Source organism: Delphinus delphis, chromosome 2, assembly GCF_949987515.2.
Source record: "Delphinus delphis chromosome 2, mDelDel1.2, whole genome shotgun sequence".
Taxonomy (NCBI): Eukaryota; Metazoa; Chordata; class Mammalia; order Artiodactyla; family Delphinidae; genus Delphinus; species Delphinus delphis.
The window spans coordinates 31,327,051-31,349,581 of record NC_082684.1 but is presented as its reverse complement, the minus strand read 5'-3'; the positions used below and the strand labels follow the sequence as shown (position 1 = coordinate 31,349,581).

The 22,531-nt window shown below is 40.8% G+C and overlaps 1 protein-coding gene across 17 annotated transcripts in view; it reads left to right on the top strand.

Moving 5' to 3' along the window:
- The window catches only part of SIPA1L1 (signal induced proliferation associated 1 like 1), a 500,730-nt gene that overhangs the window by 132,287 nt on the left and 345,912 nt on the right, over positions 1-22,531 (top strand). The window contains exon 1 of one of the 17 annotated variants that reach the window (XM_060004301.1): positions 4,804-6,783. The exons of the other annotated variants lie outside the window; for them this stretch is intronic. The gene's annotated coding sequence lies outside the window, so the exon portion shown is untranslated. Of the gene's footprint in view, positions 1-4,803; positions 6,784-22,531 lie in introns of those variants that run through there. 17 annotated transcript variants of the gene reach the window in all.

Below are 22,531 nucleotides of genomic sequence, written 5' to 3'. Positions count from 1 at the left end.
ACTCATTTATTTCATAAGTATTTATTGACTCTCACTCTATGCCAGGGGCTAGTGGCTGCTTCAAGTGGAAAAGGATGCATGGCTCCTGCCCTCATGTGGCTGCCATTCTTTTAGTGGTTGATGTGGTCCTTCTCAGTGTTCCAGTCCGCACAGCTGGTTGGATTTTTCTTTTTTTTGCCAAAGGCCACCTGTTTTACTTTTGATGCAAAACAATTGTAGTTGTTTATTATGAAAATAGTTCTACATTAAATATTCTTTGTGTGGAGGAAGAAAGAAACACTAGACAATTCTGCCTTTTGGTTTCCAAGGAGACCTGTCTTGGCTAAATTTACTTTATCAAGTGCTTTTCTAAGTAACAGAACTGAAGGAAACTGGCTTTAATGAATTTTGCTTAAGGTTTTCCTGAGGACCCAGATATGGTTTTCAAATCTTCGTTTCCTCTACTTCCAAGCCCTCTCCAAGAGCATCTAAACACCTAGTTTTGGCCGATCCTGGATTTTTCCATTAATCGTGAGATCTTAAAAGTCATACACCCCTTTCGGATTGTCATTGATTTGTTCATTCATTTAACAGGTCTTCATTGTTCACTTATTATATACCAGGTAACCTTTTCATTTGTAATAGGAAGGTTGAGGGTTGAATTCAGTTTCCTTTAAGGCCAACTGTTAAAATTCTGTGAATTTATTATTATGGTTTAGTGAGATTAAGGGCTTTTTTTTTTGCAGATAGTAGAAGTGTTTTTGAAAGAGCTTAAAAAAAGAGAAATTTAGAGTTTTTGTTTTTAACTCAAACATTTTAGTGGGAAAATTCCTCATTGGTGGATAATTTTAGTATTAATTTCACTCTGATCTGAAAATAATCAACATTTTAACTCAGCTGAAAGTCTTTCCTTGTAATTTTGGCAGGAGACAGTTTTAAAGCTAGCCTTTCTGATGTTACTTGTAACACGCTAGAAACTTAATTCCTGTTTCAGGTGATTGGTGTAGTGCCAGCATGTAGAGTTTTAGAAATGCTTAGCACCTCTTCTCCTAGGTGCTCAGTTCTGTGTCTTTTAGAGCCCTTGTCATTTATGTGTGAGGCGGTCTTGAGGTATGGTGACATCATGTCACACGGAAGATCTGCGTACCAGTGCTGTGATAATAAGCTGGCATGCTGCCAAATCCGCAATACTCAGATAACCTAGTGTGAGATTTCATGGCTTTTTTCTTTTTTTAATCTTTATTTATTTATTTGGCTGCGCCGGGTCTTCGTTGTGGCATGGGGGCTCACAGTTGCAGCATGCATGTGGGATCTGGTACCCTGGCCAGGGGTCAAACCCGGGCCCCTGCATTGGGAGCTTGGAGTCTTAGCCACTGGACCACCAGGGCAGTTCCTTCATGGCTTTATAAAATGATATTTTTATTTTAATTTGTTGTTAGAAATTTGACATAGTATTGACTATGTGTTATAAGGTTCAGTTACGCAGAGTAAAATTTAAGAATTTTCTCTCATGTGGATTGTTGGCTGTTATAAATCTGGTCTCCTGTTACCAAAAGAACATTGGAAGATTTGTGTAGCCCTGGCTCTGTGACTGTGGCCATTTTTCCTTCACTTACTAATCAGCAATATTCAGTAAACACCTTCTAGATAGGTGGCAGATACTGTTCTCATCCTGGATATACAGCAGTGAACAACTCTGAGTGATAAGGGAAGCCACTGGAGGGTTTTGTACAAAGGGTTTTGATCTGACATATTTGAGGATAGAATGAGGGTTTGGTCTGACATATTTTTAGAGGACAGAACTCCATTGTGTGGAGAATAGAACTCCACTGTGGGGGCAGAGGTGGAGGCAGGGAGATATTAAGGGTTCTAGCAATGACCTAGGTGGGATATGATGATAGCAGTGGTGGAGGAGATGAGAAGTGCCTGGATTCTGGACTCATCTCAAGTGAGGCTAACATGACTCACAGAAGGGTGAGTGATACGCAGTGAAAGAAAGAGTGGAGTTAAGGGGAACACCAAGGTGTTTGGCCTGAGCAACTGGAATACTGGTGGTGCCAGGTATTGAAATGGGGAAGGCTGGAGGACCAGGTTTGGGTGGAGAATTGAGCTGATGGGTACATGTTGGGTATGAGGTATCCGTGGGTGAGGTCAAGTTGGCAGCTAGGCAGGTCCGCGAACCCCCACGAGCTTCAGTTTTCTCATCTGTGTGAAATGGGGAAAGTGTTTGCCCTTCTCAGAATTCTTGAGATCAAATGAGAGAAAAAAAGTTCCAACTTCTAGAGTAATGTCCCGTTGTGATGGTCTTATTTCTGGAAAGTAGACTGGTTTCCATCTTACATACTCTGTGGAACTGCTTAACCCATAGGCCAGAATGTATTGTGGAAAGTTGGCGTTTTCCCTCCAACAGCTGGTTTTCTCTCTGGGTAGATGGAAAAGCTTTCTCTTTGATGCATTCTGTGATTCCTGAGCAGCTTTTGGGAGAACTTGGTATTTTGGTTCCCTCTGGGGTGTCAGAGGGCTTCACTTTGTGTGGAGCCATTGGGGCAGTACGTGGTGTGTGGTACCAGACTCGCCCCTTAATAAACATGGCTTCAGGCCAGAGTGATTTTATTTACGTGGGAGGATGTTGTAGTAGGAAAAACCCTGGCTCTTTCCTTTCTCAAAGTCTCTATTTTTTATGCTTTCCATAACTTGGATCAGTTAACAAATAGGGTCTAATAGACCATATTTATTAGGGAGACCATTCTCCTTGTTTCCTAATGCAGAATGCCTATTTACATATTCCTAGGTTTTTTGGTTGCTTAAAATTTTCTTCTGGGCAGGTGAAATATGCTAAATATATATTTGAATCCACTGAATTAAAATTCATTTAAGATTCAAGTAAAAGTGTTGAAAGCATCAGTCATATTTCAATCAGTGATATTTTGAAGTTATTACATGTCTTTCCTTGGAGGTAGTAGCAAATGGTTGTATCTTTGAAATGCAGTATTTGCTGATAATTGATACCTTCTCAACAGTTAGATGTTTCTTTAGGAACATCTTCAGTCAAGAGATAGGATGGTGGTTCTTGGTTCTTCGGATCCATAAGGCAGTTTGAACAGAAACACTACTGCTCTTTCTTCACTGCCCTCCTGGTTTCATCCTTGGTTCACAAGATTCAGTTGGCATCGGCGGCGTGTGTTCATTGCAGGTTGTGTGACGCAGAAAGAGAAGGTAAAGCCATTTTAAAAGGGTGCCTTTGAGGGCCCGACACATGTAGCGAATGCAACGTTTGATGAATAACTGACCACCTTCTGGGTGTTCAGTGGAAAGAGCAGTAATGGCTTTAACACTGAAGCAAGGCGTCGGGGGAACAGGGACTATGTTTTTCAGTAGATATTGTGGAGGAGAAATTGCTTGGGTAGTTCTCTGGTATCTTTCAAGTAAGAGAACATCTCTTTATGTTAGGGCTTTTCTCAGGTCCTCAGATTTATAAAATAAGTTGACCCATCTGCTCAGTAATTGTTAAGTTACATAATCTGTTTGCTTTTCATTGAATCGGCTTACTATACGTTATTTTATTTCAGCTTCTAAGAAACTGAACTATAGGTATTCAGTATAGTATCACTTGACATAATTGTCTGATAAAACCCTAAGTCTTTGTCTTTCCTTTTGAAGTACGTTTTAGAAAACTTACATCAGTTGTACGAAATAATTTGAAAGGTATCTATATATTTAATTCTGTATCTTTTCCATGCCTAATTTTTTTCTCCTGGGAGGAATACGACTTACTAGACTTCCTAAAATCTTTTAGGATTTCCAAATTGCCTAATGACTTTTGATTTGAACTCTAGTCTAATAATCATTTTTACTGGGGAGATAATCTCTAAGCTTCTGAAGTCATAGTACCCATTTATTGCACTCCTAAGGTTTTTTTTTTAATAACCTTTATTGAGTTTTAATTCACTTACTGTACAGTTTTCCCACTTGAAGTGTATCGGTCAGTAGTTCATAGAGTAGTGTAACCAGCACCATAAACAATTTTAGAATATCTTCATCACCCCAAAAGAAGCTCCAGCCCATTTGCAGTCACTCCCCACTTCTCCCCAATCCCACCCCACTTCTCCCCAATCCCACCCCACTTCCCTGCGCCCAGCCCTAGGCCGCCACTAACCTACTGTCCATCTTTATAGATTTGCCTCTTCTGGACGTTTCCTATAAATGGGAACATACGATATGTGTTCTCTTGTGCCTGGCTCATTTCACCGAGCCCTATCAAAGCACTTTAACTTTGGTGGTGATGTTACATATTTCAGAGTCAAAAGCAGACATTCCCTGTCTGCTGACACAGAAACTACAGCCTGTGCTGGGACCAGAGAAAATAGCAAAACCACCTGTTGCCGGGTGCGTTTGTAGAACCGGGAGTGAACTTTGAAGCTTTTGTAAGTAAAGCCTCCCTGGCACTCATCCACCAATGCACTCGCTACTCTCCGCTGCATGGTTGCTTGACTCTCTCTGCCTGACCACTGCCTGCTTCTTCTTTGACCATTTCAGACACCTCTGAGAAGTCATCTCTGATTCTTGCCTTTCTTTTACCTTGGGTCTGGTCCAGGAGTAAGCCTTGCCTTTTTCTCTTCCTTTTGAATTGACCGTTTTCAACTTGTCCTCTTTGTTTTATGACCACCATCTGATACAGACCCTTGACCTTTATACCTGGGTGGCTGGAGCAGCTCCTTTCTGACCAGCTTGACTCTTGCTGCCCCAGGCTCCGGGCGTCTTGCCTGATTATTCTTTCTGATGGATCGTTTAGGTACGTGTGCCACCTGGAGGAATTTAAGTGGTTCCAGCACATCAAAACGTGCGCTTTCCTGCCTGCTTCGTGACATTTCTCTTGGGTCTCTCCTTTCCTGTTCATCTGATATCTTTGGCCTCCCCAGGACTGTAGGACTGTGTTTCTGCCTTCATGTGCAAGGCCTCTGTTCTCTCCTCTTCCCAACTATTTCTGACGTCCTTTGAGCCTTTGTTCATTTTCGATTTTAGTTCCATTCAATTCAAAACGTAGGTGAAATCAATATACTTCGTTCTTTCTCTCTCTTATCCCCCTCCCTGCGTATCTTGCTCTTCACCATTATCTTGTCTCCCTTGTCCCTGCTGAGGCAATTCCAGCCCCTGAACTCTAGTTTTATCTGTAACTTTCTCAACCTTCAAGGCTCACCTCCTTCATTGCTGTCTTTCTGGTTGCTGTAACTCACCTCGATTTCTCCCTTGTTTGGAATGCTGGTGTACTGCATTGTATACTTAAAGAGCTTACAGTTTAATAATTAATGCCTAATTCATCAAGGATGTTTAACCTGGAGACGACTCAGAAGGAACGTCACCCCTTGTCACAGGAATTGAAAATCAGTCATAGGGAAGTCATCAGTCATAAATTGCATTAGGCAATTTGGAAATCCTTTGTTTTCTCAGACCCCACAGGGTAGAACAATGAGGAAATACAGGTGTTTGAATGAGCATCAGAAAGGACTTTTCTAGAGCTGCACGCAGGTGTGCCAGGCTATGTTCTGTTGCCCATCCCCGTGCATTTAGGACCGGGTCATTGTCAAGGCCATTCATACATACAGTTCACGGGGGCTCGGTGAGATGCATGGTTCTCAGTCTCCCTGGAGTATCAGAATCACCTGGGCAGCATTTTAAGTACTCAGATTCTCAGTCTTTGGAAAGTTCAGATTGAGTAGTGAAGCCAGGCTTGGAAACTTTTGAGTTAGATAACACTTTTAGGCCCAACATCCAATGAATGTCGCATTTGTTTGCCAAATTTTTATTGAATGCGTGCATCGTGTGGCAGTGTAAAATTGTGGGTTTTGCTTTCGTAGGACCTCGAGTCAAGGAGGGCATGCAGACAGACCGTGAAACGCCCTGTGATTTCTCCTCAGGCAGATGTAGATTCTTTGAGGATAGGAACCATTTCTCATTTTGTTTATTTGACCCAGAGGGATGGGCGCATTGACATTCATTCTTGTGTGGTAAACTGATTAACCTGCTGTTTACTGATTTACTCCCCGTTGGAAGGCTTGTTACTGTGTTCTTTAACCAGTCGTTTTCATGCAGCTTAACTTCTCGGTTGAAAAGGAACAACTGTATTCCCAGTTGCATCATGACAGGTTCATCCTTTTGATTTTATTGCTTTCTAGTAATAAAATTTACATTGGCCACCATTTATTGAGGACCCACTGTGCCAGGCACTTCGTGTGACATTATTGCTAATCTTTATAATAAGCCTGCAAGATAGATATTAGGACTCTGAGTGGGAGCCAAGATGTTGAGTTCTTGTTATAGAATTTCTTCTTATACATATTTACAGACATTGCAATAGCCACTGAGCTGGGGAATTGTCTAGTACAGTCTTCCGTTGGGACCAGATGGTTGAAATCATGATTTGGCTGTATGCATAGGATGTATTTTCTTGTTGGAATGCTAGAAAGCCTGTCTACATATAATAGGGTTGCTATGACCATCACCCTTAAACACTATACCATGCTGATGATGGAAGCTCCCCACCCATTTCTCCAGTGAAAGGCTGGTTTTGCTGGTGTAATTTTTAAGCGTGGTGGCCGTGTTGTACCACGGTGGAGAGTCAGGGACAGTTCTTTGTATCTTAAGCGATGATCTGGATTTCCCAGAGCTGGCATGTGACCCATTTGGTGGTCTCTTTCCCTGTATCTGTTGTAGGACTTTGGCCTGTCAACGTGACCTCCACCAGGGCTCCGTTAACAATGGTCATAAATACGTTCCGCTGAACTTCAACCATGCGTTGGTTTTATGGTAGGTTCTTTACTTATACCATCTCATTTTTATCCTTATGGAATTTCTGTGAGGTAGGTGTTATCAGTATTTAACAGATGATGAAGCTGGAGCTTGGAAAGTTTCAGTAACTTGTGTTGTTTTGAGACTCTATTTGCACTTTTCCAGGGGACTCAGGCATGGTTTACACAGGAGTTAACTTCATTTCTTTCTATTTCTCTTACTTCTTCCTATTGCTTCACCAGGAAAACTTGGGTGGTGCATGAGTGAACTTTTAGGAGTTGAAGAAGACTGAGTATGTCTGATCCCTATCCAAATTTTTGGATAATGTATTTTTCTCCCTTCCAGTGGAGTCAAAATAATAGTTGTCATTGAATGTTCTCTTTGGTCAGTTTTCTGAGATGTGGGAAACAACCTCACGAGGGGCTCCTACCTGCCAGAGAAGTTCAGGCTCAGGATTCCTACTATGTCTAGTACGAATAGCTAGAGGAAATGTAAATATTTATAATTGTGGTGAAATCAATAGAAATCTGCACAGAGTTTGGAATAACCACAGAATTTTTTTTTCTAGTAAGAACACTTTCATTTTACTTCCCAACTGAAGGCATGACCAAAAAACATGAGAAATGTATTTTCTGGGTGAAATGCTTACTTTCTCATCTTGCAGCATGAATTCTGCTGTGAAGTTATCATCTTGTCGTTGATTTCTGCCTGTCGCCCTAAAATTATCGTGCTGTCATCATGTCAGCATCTGCATTGTTTTGAAATAAGTGTCTTTTAAGAGGTCGGAGGCATGTTAGAAATATATAGATTTTTAAAGAGACGTTAATGGAACTGAAGTTAATTGCAAATACAAGAAACAGGTGTAAGATTAGTCCTGGCAATCAAGTGTGCTTCTAGGAAACACACATTCAATTGATCAAACAGAATTGAAGTCACTAGTAAAAGTTAATTAGTTAACTTAGGTCATGGTGAAAAGGGGGAACATTTTTACTGCCCTGATTTTTCTGTTGAGTTGTGGGCTTTGTATGTTTATTGGATCCAGCATACCGTTCTTTAAACTTTGTGTTCAGGTCATTCCTCCAAACCAAATATTTGAGACTTCTCTTTCACGTTAAATCAACCCTCTAGAGTTTGCTTTAGTATTTAGGCTTATTTAACCTTAAGGACAAAGATTAATTTTAAAGTGTGTTGTTGGGATTTCCCTGGCGGTCCAGTGGTTGGGACTTTGCCTTCCACTGCACGGGGTGCGGGTTCGATCCCTGGTGGGGCAGCTGGGATCCCACATGCCTCTCGGCCAAAACACCAAAACAAAAAACAGAAGCAATATTGTAACAAATTCAATAAAGACTTTAAAAAAAAATGGCCCACATCAAAAAAAAATCTTAAAAAAAAATTAGATAAGTTCTATCTAAAAAAAAAAAATAATAAAGTGCGTTGTTGAATTTTGGTGGCTGACCAGGGCCATGACGTGCCATCTCACTAGGGCACAGAGCCCCGAGGTTATTATGAGCTCAGTTTGGGGTGTCCTCATTCATAGCAAGGTGCACAAGGATCTTGCATCTGTCACCATCCTGGTCTTGCTTGACCACTGCAGCAGTGAATCACCTTGAGTAGTTCACCTTGTCTGCAGGTTGCAGACTTTTCATGTTTAACTGCATTGACTGTTTGAAAGCTACCTTGTAAATAATGATACACAACTGCAATAATCCGAGTCCACTAAGGACATGCCACATTCACACCTTGGTCTGCCCACCATCAGCCGGCAAAGTCCATTTCTAAATATTACCCGAACATTCATCATTCACTCCACAGCTATCGACTGAGCTGTTTTGTGCCAGGCACCTGCTGTGCATCAGATACTGTGCTGAGTGTTTGGGTTTTTCAAAAAAATTTATCTATTTTTGGCTGCATTGGGTCTTCGTTGCGGTGCATGGGCTTCTCATTGCGGTGGCTTCTCGTGTTGCGGAGCATGGGCTCTAGGTGCGTGGGCTTCAGTAGTTGCGGCATGTGGGCTTAGTAGTTGTAGCTCGTGGGCTCTAGAGCGCGGGCTCAGTAGTTGTGGCACACAGGCTTAGTTACTCCCCGGCATGTGGGATCTTCCTGGACCAGGGCTCGAACCCGTGTCCCCTGCCTTGGCAGGCGGATTCTTAACCACTGCACCACCAGGGAAGTCCCCTGTGCTGAGTGTTGTGCAGATAATTTAGCAGTCCTGTTCTCAAGACGCTGCCAGCTTGTTGGGGAACTCAGGAAGAATAAAAGAAAATGACCAGCAGGAGACTAAGGAAATCATTTCAATGTAGAGTCTTTCTTTTTTATTATGAAAGCATTGCATAAGGCTTTGTGGAAAATTGGGAAACTACAAGAAAGTTTGAAGAAAAAAGTCATCCACCATTCTGTCACCCAGGGGTAACCACCATTGTTTTCTTGTTCCCTGTCTTTTAAAAATGGCTTCTAAAAACAAGCAAAACAGAGAGATCTGTCCAGTAAAAGAGGGCTTTCAGGTGCAGTTTGATGGGGAGAAGGAAAAGAGGCCGTGGGAAAAGTGCAGCGTTTCTATCGCTGGGGCTGTGACGTGGAGCACAGAAGCCTTAGGGAGGGGTGTTCGGGATTCCTCAGGAAGGAGGCACTGGGAGCAAAACCAGAGCTGCTTTGACCGTAGATTTCTCTCTGAATAGTTTCCGGGTACAAGTGTGGTGGGTTCTGACGGTTTGTAGGGCGGTAGCTGGCATCCCAGATGCTTTTCTCAGGCACTGATTTCACTTTCATCTATTCTACGGGAGTAAGGCAGAGCCTGCCCTCCAGGACAGGGTGTGAGGGATGATACACAAATTACATTGTGTCCACTGCTTGCCCAGGGTTTAAGTCTGGGAGAGTTCATAGTAGGAGAAGCAAGGAAAGAAACAGTGTTATTTTTCAGGGTCATTTATGTACTAGCACTTGTTTTGATATATTGTCTCATTTAATTTCCATCGCCAATGTTTGAGGAAGGAGTTTTCCTCATTTTTTATCGTTGAGATTTAGAAAATGGAGTCAGAGGCTAAGGTGCTGGCCTGTGTTACACAGTGTTTCATAGTAAGTGGCAGGGGCGCATTACAGGCTTTGGCACTGGAGACCTGGGTTCCATCCTACCAGTGTGACCTCAGGTAATTTCTCAACCTTTCTTACTGTTTAAAAAGGGGACAGTGCTGATGCTTAACTCACAAGGTTATTGTCAAGATGCGATGAGACAATGTATGTAACGTCCTTCTCAGAGGTGGGATTTAGTACCGATAGGTGGGAGCACTTAGGATGGCAGTGGGGTGGCAGCACGCACAGTGCCTGGCACATAATAGATGTCCAGGAGATGCCAATCACCCGTCCTTCCTTCTTAACAAGCCCTCCCAGCTTTTCAGTTTTCCTAGTATCTTTCCCTCCGATTTTTAAAGACCCTGATGGAAAGATACATTTCACTGGCCTTGTAAGGGTGGGTTCTTGGATCTATAAAATCAATTTCATCTGCATTACACAGGAAAATCCCATCTCATCAGTAGTTGTCTTTGAAAGGTCATCCTGAACATTTCCCCCTGGGTATCAGGTGAGGAGAGGTTAGGGGTAGGAAAGCTAAGAGCTCAGATGGAGGAAAGGGGAGTGGACAGAGGAAGGAATCAACTTGGGTATTTTCTCAGCTTAATTTGCTACCTGCCAGCCTCAACAAGGACTGTACTATAGCCAGGTGTGGCTGGGATTTGTAACAGTGAGCTGAGGTTAAGAGGGCAGGACAGGAACTTGTGTGGGACACATTTGGTTCTCCTTGCATACTCATGCTTCTTCATTTACATGTTCAATCAACAAACAGTTTGTTGAAACTGTCCTGTGTTCAGGGCACTCTCAGTCCTTGGGATTCAAAGGGAGCATCTGTTTTCATGAGCGCAAGCCAGGTTGACAGATGAGTAACAGAAAATTACAAGTCAAGTTTTAAGTGCCAGGGTAGAGGGAAGCTGGGGGAGCTTTGTGAAAACATCTTAAAATTATTTTTCTGTGTTTGCTTCTTCTGTTAAACCTTGAAGGCCAGGGCTGTGTCTTTTGTGATTTTGCAATCCCAGAACCTAATCTGAAATGCATCCCTGGATAAATATGTGTAAGTTCAAAGCTGGCACAGGGATAAAATAGTTTATAAATGGTGTGTTTCAACTATCTGTATATTCGTGGAAATCTCAACCCTATAAATGGAGACATCTGGTAAGTTCTTGACTTATTGGTAGTTCTTTTCTTAGAAGGCAGAAGATGGAAATTGTGACTAACTGATTCATACCGAGAACTTTGGGTGAAAGTGGCTATTTCGTCTTGGGGTTTTGCCGTGATGGAAGAGAATCTTTTGGCCTGGATTTTTAGGAAGAGATTTCACAAAGTTCAGAGAACAGATAGTGTACCTCCACGGCCAGCAGAACTATAAAAAGGAGTGTGGTTTCATCCAGATGGGTAGGGAGCTCCAAGAAACAAAAGTTGTGATTGTAGGATTTCAAATCCCGCTGATAAGGAAAAATGAGGCCCGCTTCTGAAGAGCTCATCACAGCTGTTAAAGGCCATTGCAGAAAAAAGGAGATTTTAAAAAATAACAGCTTTATTGATATATAATTCACATATCATATAATTAGCCCATTTAAAGTATACGATTCAATGGTTTTTAGTGTATTATTTACAGCTGTGTGCAACCTTCACCACAATTTTAGAACATTTTCATCACCTCAAAAAGAAACCTCATTCCCTTTAGCTCTCACCCCTCCCGTCCCCCCAGACCTAAGCAACCACTAATCTACTTTGTTTCTACAGATCTGCCTATTTTGCATATTTTATATAAATGGAATCATATATATGGTCTTTTGTGACTGACTTCTTTCACTTACCATAATGTTTTCGAGGTTCATCCACATTGTAGCATGAATCAGTGCTTTATTTTTATTGCTGAGTAATATTCCATTGTATGGATATATTAACACTTTGTTTATCTATCAGTTGATGGACATTTGGGTTGTTTCACTTTCTGGGTATTAAGAATAATGCTGCTATTCATGTGTAAGCTTTTGTCTGCACATGTGTTTTCATTTCTTTTGGGTCTATACCTAGGGAGTGGAATTTCTGGTCATATGGTAACTGTATGTTTAACCTTTTGAGGAATTGCCTGACTGTTTTCCAAAGTAGCTGTACCCTTTTACATTCCCACCAGCAGTGTAGGAAGGTTCCAGTTTGCCCACAGCCTTGCCAACACTTGTTTCTGTACTGTTTGGCTTTTTTTTTTTTTTTTAAACCCCACATTTGTTTATTTACTTATGGCTGTGTTGGGTCTTCATTTCTGTGCGAGGGCTTTCTCTAGTTGTGGCAAGCGGTGGCCACTCTTCATCGCGGTGCGCGGGCCTCTCACTGTCGCGGCCTCTCGTTGCAGAGCACAGGCTCCAGATGCGCAGGCTCAGTAGTTGTGGCTCACAGGCCTAGTTGCTCCGCAGCATGTGGGATCTTCCCAGACCAGGGCTCGAACCCTTGTCCCCTGCATTAGCAGGCAGATTCTCAACCACTGCGCCACCAGGGAAGCCCTGTTTGGCTTTTTTATTTTGGTGATCCTAATGGGTGTGCAGTGGTATCTCACTGTGGATTTGACTTACATTTCTTTAATAACATGATGTTGAGAATCATTCATGTTTTTATTGGTCATTTGTATATCTTCTTTGGAGAAATGTCTATTCAGATCCTTGGCCCATTTTATAATTGAGTTGTCCTTTTATTATTGAGTTGTAAGAGTTCTTTATATACTCTAGACACACATCTTCTGTCAGATATATGATTTGCAAAATTTGTCTCCTATTCTGCGGTCTGTCTTTTTACTTTCATAGGAAGCCAGGTTTTAAGCAGTGTATAAAAGAAAAAAGGGCACATAATAAGCATGAAAACAAAATAGGTCTGAATGGCTACAAGTGTTTTAGAAAGGTTATAACTAGGATGATCTGTGGCTTGTAGGAAAAATTTTAAAATTACCACAATGATTTAAAAAAGCTTTTTGGAAGTAGAATACACATCAAATGCACAGATCGTAAAGATACAGGTCAATAAGTTATCAGAAAATGAATACACGTGTGTAACTACTATGCAGGGTCAAGAAAGAGCATTACCAGACCCCCAGAAGCTTTCTCATATGTCTTTGCAATCACTAGCCCTCTTTCTTCCTCAAAGGTAATTGCTCTTTTGACTTCTAACACCAGAGATTGGTTTTTACATATTTTTGAAATTTGTACAAATGACATCATACAGTATGTTTTCATACGTACTGGGTTTCTTTTGCTTAACATGTAAAATTTATCCATATGTTGCTTGTAGCTGTAGTTCATTGCTCTATAGTTTTCAATTATATGAATGTACAACTATATATTCTATTTTTTTATTGAGGTATAGTTGATTTACAAGGTTGTGTTAGTTTCAGGTGTACAGCAAAGTAATTCAGTTATACACACACACACACACACACATACATATTGTTTTTCAGATTCTTTTCTAATGTAGGTTATTACACGATATTGAGTATAGTTCCCTGTGCTATGCAGTAGGTCCTTGTTGTTTATCTATTTTATATTTTGTTTCTGGTTTCTGTACTTCCACATGCATATTGGGATTGGGATTCCAGTTCCCATAGGGTCCTGGCATTCCTGGTGCTGGGGGCACAAAGGTTAGTGTCAGGTTCCCAGTTTAGATGATCAGCTTGAGGGAAGTATTCTTAGTGCATTTCTTTGCCTATATATATATCTTTAAATTAACTTTTTATTGAAGTATAGTTCATTTATAATGTTGTGTTAGTTTCAGATGTACAGCAAAGTGATTCAGCCATATCTAGCTAGCTAGTTAGATAGGTAGATAAAGATATCTACCTGTATATATGTTCTTTTTCAGATTCTTTTCCATTGTAGGTTATTACAAGGTAGTGAATATAGTTCCCTGTGCTATACAGTAGGTTCTTCTTGTTTAATCTATGTTATATACAGTAGTGTATATATGTTAATCCCAAATTTCACCCCCTTTCCCCTTTGGTAACCATAAGTTTATGTCTGTGAGTCTGTTTCTGTTTTGTAAATAAGTTCATTTGTATCATTTTTTTAGATTCCACACGTAAGTTATGGCATAAGATATTTGTCTTTCTCTGTCTGACTTACTGCATTTAGTATGATCATCTCTAGGTCCATCCATGTTGCTGCAGATTTTGCGCATATTTTTTGAATGGCTCAATTGTGGGAGAAACAGACTGATAAGCAAGTAATTGCCAGATATAGGCAGAGTGCCTGTAAAGCTGGTTGTGACATGCTTTGTGACGCTAGGTTGGAGAGTGAGGAAGAAGACTTCTTTGCGGAGGTGGTGTTGCTTCTCACATCTGCACAGACTAAGGGGAAGTGGATAGGTTGGGGAGGGCAGGTAGGTGCTGGGGCTTGGGTGTAAGAACATTTCTACTCTACACAGTAAAATGATTATGAAAAAGCTTCCTAGAAGTGGGAAGATGTTGCCACTGTTTGGCCTCATAGTGGAAAGCTTTGCATATCATGCTGAGGAGTTGGGACTTTATCTTACAGGTAGGAGGAGCTCTGGAAGGATTTTAAATATCCAGGAAGCGGAATGGTCAGATTTGCATTTAAAACATGTGCTGATACATAATGTGGAAAATAAAAAATACTAATCTGAACTTAGGGAAACAGGAAATTCTTATAAGAGTGAAGGTAGGGATTACCTGGACCAGAAGGCCAAGAAAAGTAACAGATTTTAGAGGGATTTAGGAGAGACTAAAACAGGTCATTCTGTGCTAATCTTGTTTTCTTTTTAAAATAGATTTCAAGAAGGTTCGATAGGTATTAGTCAAGGGACTGCTGTCTTTTGATTTCAACAGAGTGTTTAGTTTAACAAAATGCTGTCCTTATGAAGAAGATGGAAAATACTGAGTGGGTATTTGGTGGGTTTGAAGCTCGTTGGATAAGTAGACTTAAAAAATGGTAGGTTTAGTGGATTTGCATCAGCTGGGAGGGAAGCTTTTCCTCCTGTGCTATTGGACTCTGTACTTGACTTCTGTTAGTTACAACTTTCATCTTTGACTGAAATGGTTTTCTTGTTGACAAATTTACTTGTGAAGTAAAATTAGAAAGGTAAGGTAATGTGGTAGTTGACAGAATCAAGGTTTTAAAGTATGCATGTTCAAAGAAGTGAAATTGCTGGGAGGAGGGTAGAAATTTTATCTTTTAATGTTTCAAGCACAATATACATAAGTATATAAACAGATATACAGTGTAAGTACATACAGTATATCTGTGGTATTAAAGTTTCATGGAGAATTATTAAGAAAAATGTCTAAAAAGTCTCTTTTGGGAATGATAGTGAAAAAAGGTTGAGAAACAACACTGCTTTAAAAAGCACTTGAGGTTTGGAATGGTGAGCAAAATCTTACAGTGATGGATGGGTAGATGAAAGAGCTTGCAGTTTTTAGAGAATCATTGTTTATAACTTTGATAACATCTGTGCCAAATTAATACAATGCAATCTCTTATTTTACTTTTGGTATTGGGGAGAAAGGCAGATACCAAAAAAAATCTTACAGCAAGATAGAGATACAAGAAAATTTCTACATTTAGGATCCAAAACCAAAGACCTCGCTAGAGGATGGGAATATTTCTTGATTTATATGTTTATGTGAAGGGAGAAAAATTAGAGTTAAGTTTCTTTGTTAATTTTATTTGACCCTAAACTCAGTATAAGTTGAGTCCACAGGGTAGATATGATAAGAGAATAGTTAATGCCAGCCTTATGCTTCATTTGTAAAAAACAGATGTTATGAGTTCAGAGTGTTCTGTTATACTCCAGACTGGCCAGAACCTAATCTGGAAATGGGAAAAACTTGAGCATCCAGAGGGTGATCGGGAAGATGAGAGGTCTCGAAACCAGGTTGAGAAATGTACAACCAGAACAGCAACTGGCTTATTGCTTAAATATACCATGATGACTGCAAGAATACATGCCATGAATCCACAAACATAATTAAGTTGGGCAAGGCTGTATCATTAATAAATCAATTAAATCAGTGTTTATTGAGTGCCTGTTCTCTGCCAGGCATTGTTTTAGGCATTGGGGACCCAGCACCCAACAAAATGGACAAAATACCTGAACTTGTGGAATTTGTAGTTTAATGAGTGGAGAGAGACAGTAAATAAGATATGCTTGTAAAATAGACCTAGTATGTAAGATAGTGTGTTAGATATTGACAAGTGCTAAAGTAGAAAAGTAAGAGAGGAAGAAGGATATGACATATTGGGGAGTGGTAGAAATTTTAGATAGAGAAGTTGGGCTAGAGAAGGCCTTATTGGGAAGGTGATTAAAAAGAAAAACTTTAGGGCTTCCCTGGTGGCGCAGTGGTTGAGAGTCCGCCTGCCGATGCAGGGGACACGGGTTCGTGCCCCTGTCCGGGAGGATCCCACATGCCAGGGAGCGGCTGGGTCCTTAAACCATGGCCACTGAGCCTGCGCGTCCGGAGCCTGTGCTCCGCAACGGGAGAGGCCACAACAGTGAGAGGCCCGCATACCGCAAAAAAAAAAAAAAAAAAGAGTAACTTTATATATCATAGTATAACAAGCATACAGAAAAGGGCAGAAAGCACAAGTATATGGTGAGATGAATTTTTACAAAGTGAGTACACTGTGTAGTCAATGCTCAGATTAAGAGCAGACTATTATATTATTGGTCCCTCAGAAGGCCTGGTTACCCCTTCCCAGTCAAAGCACTACCCACTGACTGCTAACACCATGGCTTAGTTTTTTTTTGGCCAGTTTCTGAGCTTGATTTTACCGTGATCACGCATAATCTGTTCTTTTGTTTCTGGCTTCTTTCACTCAACATTGTGTTTGTGAGACACATCCATAGCCTTACAGGTATTTGCAGTTCATTCATTTTGGTTGCTGTAGAGCATTCCATTGGATGATGGTACCACAGTTGTTTCCTGTCTTTGGCTAGTGAATCGTGCTGCCATGAATATTCCCGTATATGTCTTTTGTCAAGACACCTATGGGGGATATAATTAGGAGTAGAATTGTTGGGTCATGGGGTATGTGTATATTCACTTTCGTAGATACTGAGAAACAGTTTTTCCCAAGTTTATATGTCCATCAGCAGCATAGGAGAGCTCCACATTCTTGACAACACGTGGTATTTCCTGCCATTTAACTTGAGCTGTTCTGGTGGGTGTGTAGAAGTATTCTATTGTGGCTTTAATTTGCATTTCCCTGAAGACTAATGCAGTTGAGGACTTTTTCATGTGTTTATTGGCCATTTTGATATCCCTCTTGGGGGTGATGGAAACAATCTGTGTCTTCCTCTGGTGAGAAGTGGTTGAATAGGGACACATTTTAAGAGTAAGGCTGACAGGTTTTGCTCATGGTCTAGAAGTGGGGTGTGAGAGAGGAGTCGGGAATGCCGTTAGGTTTTATTTATTTATTTTTGCCTGAGCAGCTGGAAGGAGGGGAGTTGGGATGTTGGAGATGCGAAAGGCAAAGAGCTGGAGCAGTGGTACCTAGACTCTGGCATTTGACACATGTAATTATGATCTTTTTTTTTTTTTTTAGCGTTTTGTAAAGAAAGGCCATTTGTATACCAAAAGAATAGGAAGGACATAATTTCAGAATATAGGGCAACCCTTTAAATGAGATAAATTTAGCTTTATGTAAGACTCATGAGCAAGTTTTTTTCCTCATTTCCCTGAGGACCTACAGATGCAGGTATTGTTTTGCAGACCAGCTTTGGGAATCACTGATCTGTGGTATTATGTACGCATCCCTTGATTTTGACACTGTTAATAAATCAGCATTAAACTTGCAGTAAGATTGACTGAAGTTAGAGTCTAAATATGAGAAACCATAAAAAACATCATAGTAGGCCATGTGTCATTTCTAGCCCAGAAAGACTTCATTTCTTAAAAAAAAAGAGAACAGATGCATCCCAAGGACACATATGGCACATGCGTAGTCATAGTAAAGCTCGGTACTCATCTTAGTAACTTCTTTGCTGATAGGCTCTATGAAATGATTGTTTCAAAGATTTTGTTTTGAAGTAGCCAAGCTCCAAGTTTCCTAGATTTTTTTTTTTTAAAGCAAATTGATTTGCCTGTCCTTAGGGAATCGTAGAGTTATGTTTTAACTTTTCTGTATTCCCATTCTTCCCACCACCAGTGTTAAAGCTAAGTGCGCTGTAAAGTGTTTGATGAAAGCAGTTCGGGGCAGCGGGAGGGGAAGTGGTCCTGCAGCAACAGAGGTGAAGCAGGCCTCTGTGCCTGTGCCCCAGAGCTAGGTTGGCACGAACTTTAGTAGGCTGTCTCGAATCTCGTGCTTTCCTTTGAATTGAATACCCACTTTCTATCTGGCAGAGCATTGAGACGCCTCGTGAATAGTATCAGTGTCATTAATTGGCTTCAGAAGTGTGTAAGTGATCTTTTATATGAAAGTTGTGCCTTTGAGTATTACCTGAGAAAGATTTTGTGCCGCCTGATATGCAGAGTAATTTGATTATTCAAAGATATCGAATGTGCTTTGTGAGATCCTGCGGCCATCTTAAAGAACAGTATTAGTAACAGTTGATTACATTTCTCCGCTTTGCTAATTGATTTTATGGGACGTAATGTCTTTCTGCGAAGAAGAGAATTTTAACGTGCATAATCACTTCTCACCATTTCCAGTCTGCTTTTGGCGTTAGGTAATAGTGTCATATTTTAGTTAGCTGATGTGTCTGTGGTTTTAACGTGGTTATCTTGCCCTGAGGGATGGGAGAACATAAGTGCAAAGTTCATTGCCGCCTTGTGAATTCAGTTGTGCCTTGGCACAGAGTGCCGATCGCTTTGGCATTCAAACACAGCATTAGATCACCTTGTCTGCAGTTTGGAAATGTTCTGAAAGTGCTGCCTAACCCTGCAGGATTCTCCATAAACTTGAGCTGCTATAGGCAGTGATGTTTATTGTATCTCGTTCTCTACCTTGCCAAGTTACTGTCATCAGACTCTTTATTGATAGAAAATTAGTTAGGCAAAAATCATTTTCTTCTTTTTGTGTGGCAGAGGTGATGAAATTTAGGAAAAAATACATATAAGAAAAGGTTGGAGGTGTTGATTGTGGATTTGAGCCCTGGCTCAAAACAAAGAACTTTTGACTTACAGTGGAATGTTCTGTGGATTACTCGTGTCTTTCAGTCTCAGCTCTGGTATGGGGAAATAACGAAAGGAATATGTGCCACATGAATTGGTCAGGGTTTTTAGTTACAGATACTAAGATCTATTCTAGTTAGTGTAAGCAGAAAGGGATTGATTAAGGCTGCTAGGTAACTCAGAAAATCATCAGGAGAGCTGAAGAAAGAGACTGGGAGTGGTTGGCTGTCAGTACTGCACTGTGGAACGTGCCCTCCCAGGAGCTGCAGCCCCTGCTTGGGTCAGGGTGCTTCAGAGGGGAAGCCAGAGCCGAGATCACTCTGCTTTTGTCGTTGAGCAAAGTGGATGCTGCACACTCTGCCACCCACCTTGCTTCTTTCCCCGTATAACTCTGAGACTCCATTCTGAAGGAGTCCCGGGTGGTGTGTCTGGTTGGTGGTACTGTTACTGACTTGAGTCCTTGGACTCTTCAGTCAGTAGAAGTTGAAAAGAGGACAGACGAGAAGTTCAGGCAAGGCTTTATTGGGACTCATGTTGTGAGGGAGCAGAAACAAGTAACAGGTTCCCTTGGTCACTCTCCAAGGAGGGCAGGCTGGTTCCTTAAATGGGGTGAGGGTGGGGGGATGAGGGCAGGGGTGGAGCCGTGGGTGGGGCCAGAGGTGATCTGCCCACCCCTTGTGTGGTGCTGTGTGCAGGGATCATGTGCAGTGCCCTGCTTTTGCTCCCAACACCTCAGAAATGGCAGTTGGTAGCCATTTTGTATCTTATTGTTCATGATTTCCCCAACTGCAGTGTGTGTAGTCATTTTTAGTCCCCTAGTCCCCTATAGTTTCTTTGTATTTTGTTGCTGGAGGAGATGTTTGTCCAGGTGTAAGTATATCCCAGAGGAAGGCAGGAAAGGATGCTCCCAGCCTCGGTTTGTTTATTTGCTTTTTAAAATTCTACAGTGAGAAGGTGGGCTTTGCACAGCGGGGAACTCTTCATTAAACTGTGGTGAGAATGGACCAAGGATTTTCAGCCCTCCTGAATAAACAGCTGCTTGTTACAGCACCTATTTTTTTAATACATTTCTTTATTTATTTTATTTATGGCTGTGTTGGGTCTTCTTTGCTGTGCACAGGCTTTCTCTAGTTGTGGAGAGCGGGATCTACTCTTTGTTGTGGTACGTGGCTTCTTATTGCGGTGGCTTCTCTTGTTGCGGAGCACAGGCTCTAGGCTCACAGGCTTCAGTAGTTGTGGCTCACGGACTCTAGAGTGCAGGCTCAGTAGTTGTGGCTCATGGGCTTACTTGCTCCACAGCATGTGGGATCTTCCCAGACCAGGGCTTGAACCTGTGTCTCCTGCATTGGCAGGCAGATTCTTAATCACTGCACCACCAGGGAAGCCCTACAGTGCCTATTTGAAATAATGTCATAGCAGCTACACTAATGGGTTACAGGTAACTTTTAAGGAAGCCTAGTATTTAAAAACACACTTTAAAAAATTGGGGGTAGTGGTGCATAAAGAATATTTAAAACTCTGGCAGTTTCATGCTTGTGTTACTTTAGAATTTCTATGATAGTCTGGTGTAATAAGAGTATGTAGATAATAAAGTTGAGACGAGAATATCATCTTTTTGCACATTCTTTTGCCCTTGGTGAGCTAGTCAAGGCCCATTCTTGTGGATCTTTTGATCAGAGAGGGAGAGTGGTGATTTTATGCATGGGTCGATATGAATTGATACTGTTACTAGAGGAGCAAATTAGAGTGTATGGATCTGGTATATAGGGTTTCATATAGCCCTATGTCAAAAAGTATTATACTTTTTGATATAGGGTTATTTACCAAAAGTTTTTTTCTGAAGTGGACTTATCCCTAGAAGGGACTTAGAAATCATTTGGTTCAAACCCTAGTTTTATAGTTGAGAAAATCATGTGATGTGATTTGCTCAAGGTTACAGGGCTGGTTGGTGGTGAGGCCTCCTGATTTCACAGTCCAGTCTTTTCCCATTAAACCCTGTAGAAGAGCAGAGGTTTCACCACAGTGGGAAAAGCTCAGCCAGTGCCTATTGAGTTCCCGTCCTGAGATTTAAGTCCTGACTTGTAGTTGGGCCATCTCAGTGGGGTTGTTGGTTGGATAACACTGGTGCTTTTTTTATGTGTCAAATGAATACTTGGAAATTTCTTCTTGAGGTTTGAGGAGTATGAATCATAGAAGTAAGAATTTTGTTAGAACAACCCTTGTGGGTGTGGAGGGGAACACACAATGAGCATGCCTAATTGAAGATGTAAGTTTCACTTGGTAGAAAAAGCTGCAAAAATGAAGGGGGTTTACACACAGCTCTCTTTTATTTACTCTTCTGTTTGCTCATACACAGAACTTTTTCTCTTAAGGCATGTGTTATTACATGCATAATCAGTACGAGGTAAAAATTACTAGGAAAGTTAAATTTGGTTCACTTCTCACCTCCTTCAAGTCTTGGCTCAGAGCTGTCTTTGTAGTGAGTCTTACCCCGACCCATTCTGTTTAAGAGTGCAACCCATCTTCCCTCCATTCATTCCTGAATCCCCTTATTCTTCCATCCTGGCCTTTTTCTTTTTAACAGCACAGATCCCCTCTAATATTATATGTGTATATCCCATATAATTTGTCTATATATTATGTTTATCGCCTATTATATATCTTCTCCATTAGACTATAGGCTCCACAAAAGCAGACTTTTGTCAGTTTGTTTGTACATCCCCAGCAAGAAGAATAAATAGTGCCTGGTCCATAGTACGGATTCAATATATATATGTTGAATGAATGAACTTGGCAAAAGCAGCTACTGTTTAGGATTCCTACTAGTAAAATGACAGATTCTCAATACCAGTGATTATTTTATTTGTGAACTCGTTGGGGATGGCAACATCTTCAGTTGGTATATAAAGAAAATAAATTGTTTTAAGTGTGTGAGTTGTGTTACATACAGTGTTCTGGAACTTCCTTGCTTATCTGACAATAAACAAGGAGTTTGGACTCAGATGAAAAAAATCATTACATTTTCAGCTTGAATCAGTGGAACAAATTCTTTAGATATTAGAATCTAGATAACTAAATGATAAAAACGCACACAGAGCTTCTCAAATATAGACTTGGACAGTAGCTGGTTTTAAATGTAATTGACTTAAAAGGTTTTCATTTTCAACATTGAGGCCAAAAAAAAAAAAGGGGCAGGTTTCAGAGTCTTGGGGTACTGAGGCAATAGGGGAGGGAAGAGGAGGGAATTAGAAGTCTCTGCAAGAGTGGAAGATGCTTCGGTAGAGTCTTCCAGATGTGAAAGTACATTTCTGAACTTTTTTGGAAAAGCTAAAACATGAGACAAGGAGATACATTTCGTGCAGATAAAGTCTAGACTGTTCTGAAATTTTCACTTCGCTATGCTGTGGTAGCCTCCTAGGAAGTTCTAGGACATAATGTAGTTTATAAATGCTCATTTTTATTATTTAAAGAGATATTTGACTTTAGAAATTCAAGGGAAATAAAGATGATGCTTCATATATTAGGAAGATGTTAAGAGACCTAGAAAATACCTTAGAAATCAAGTATTCTGACTTTTTATATAAGCTT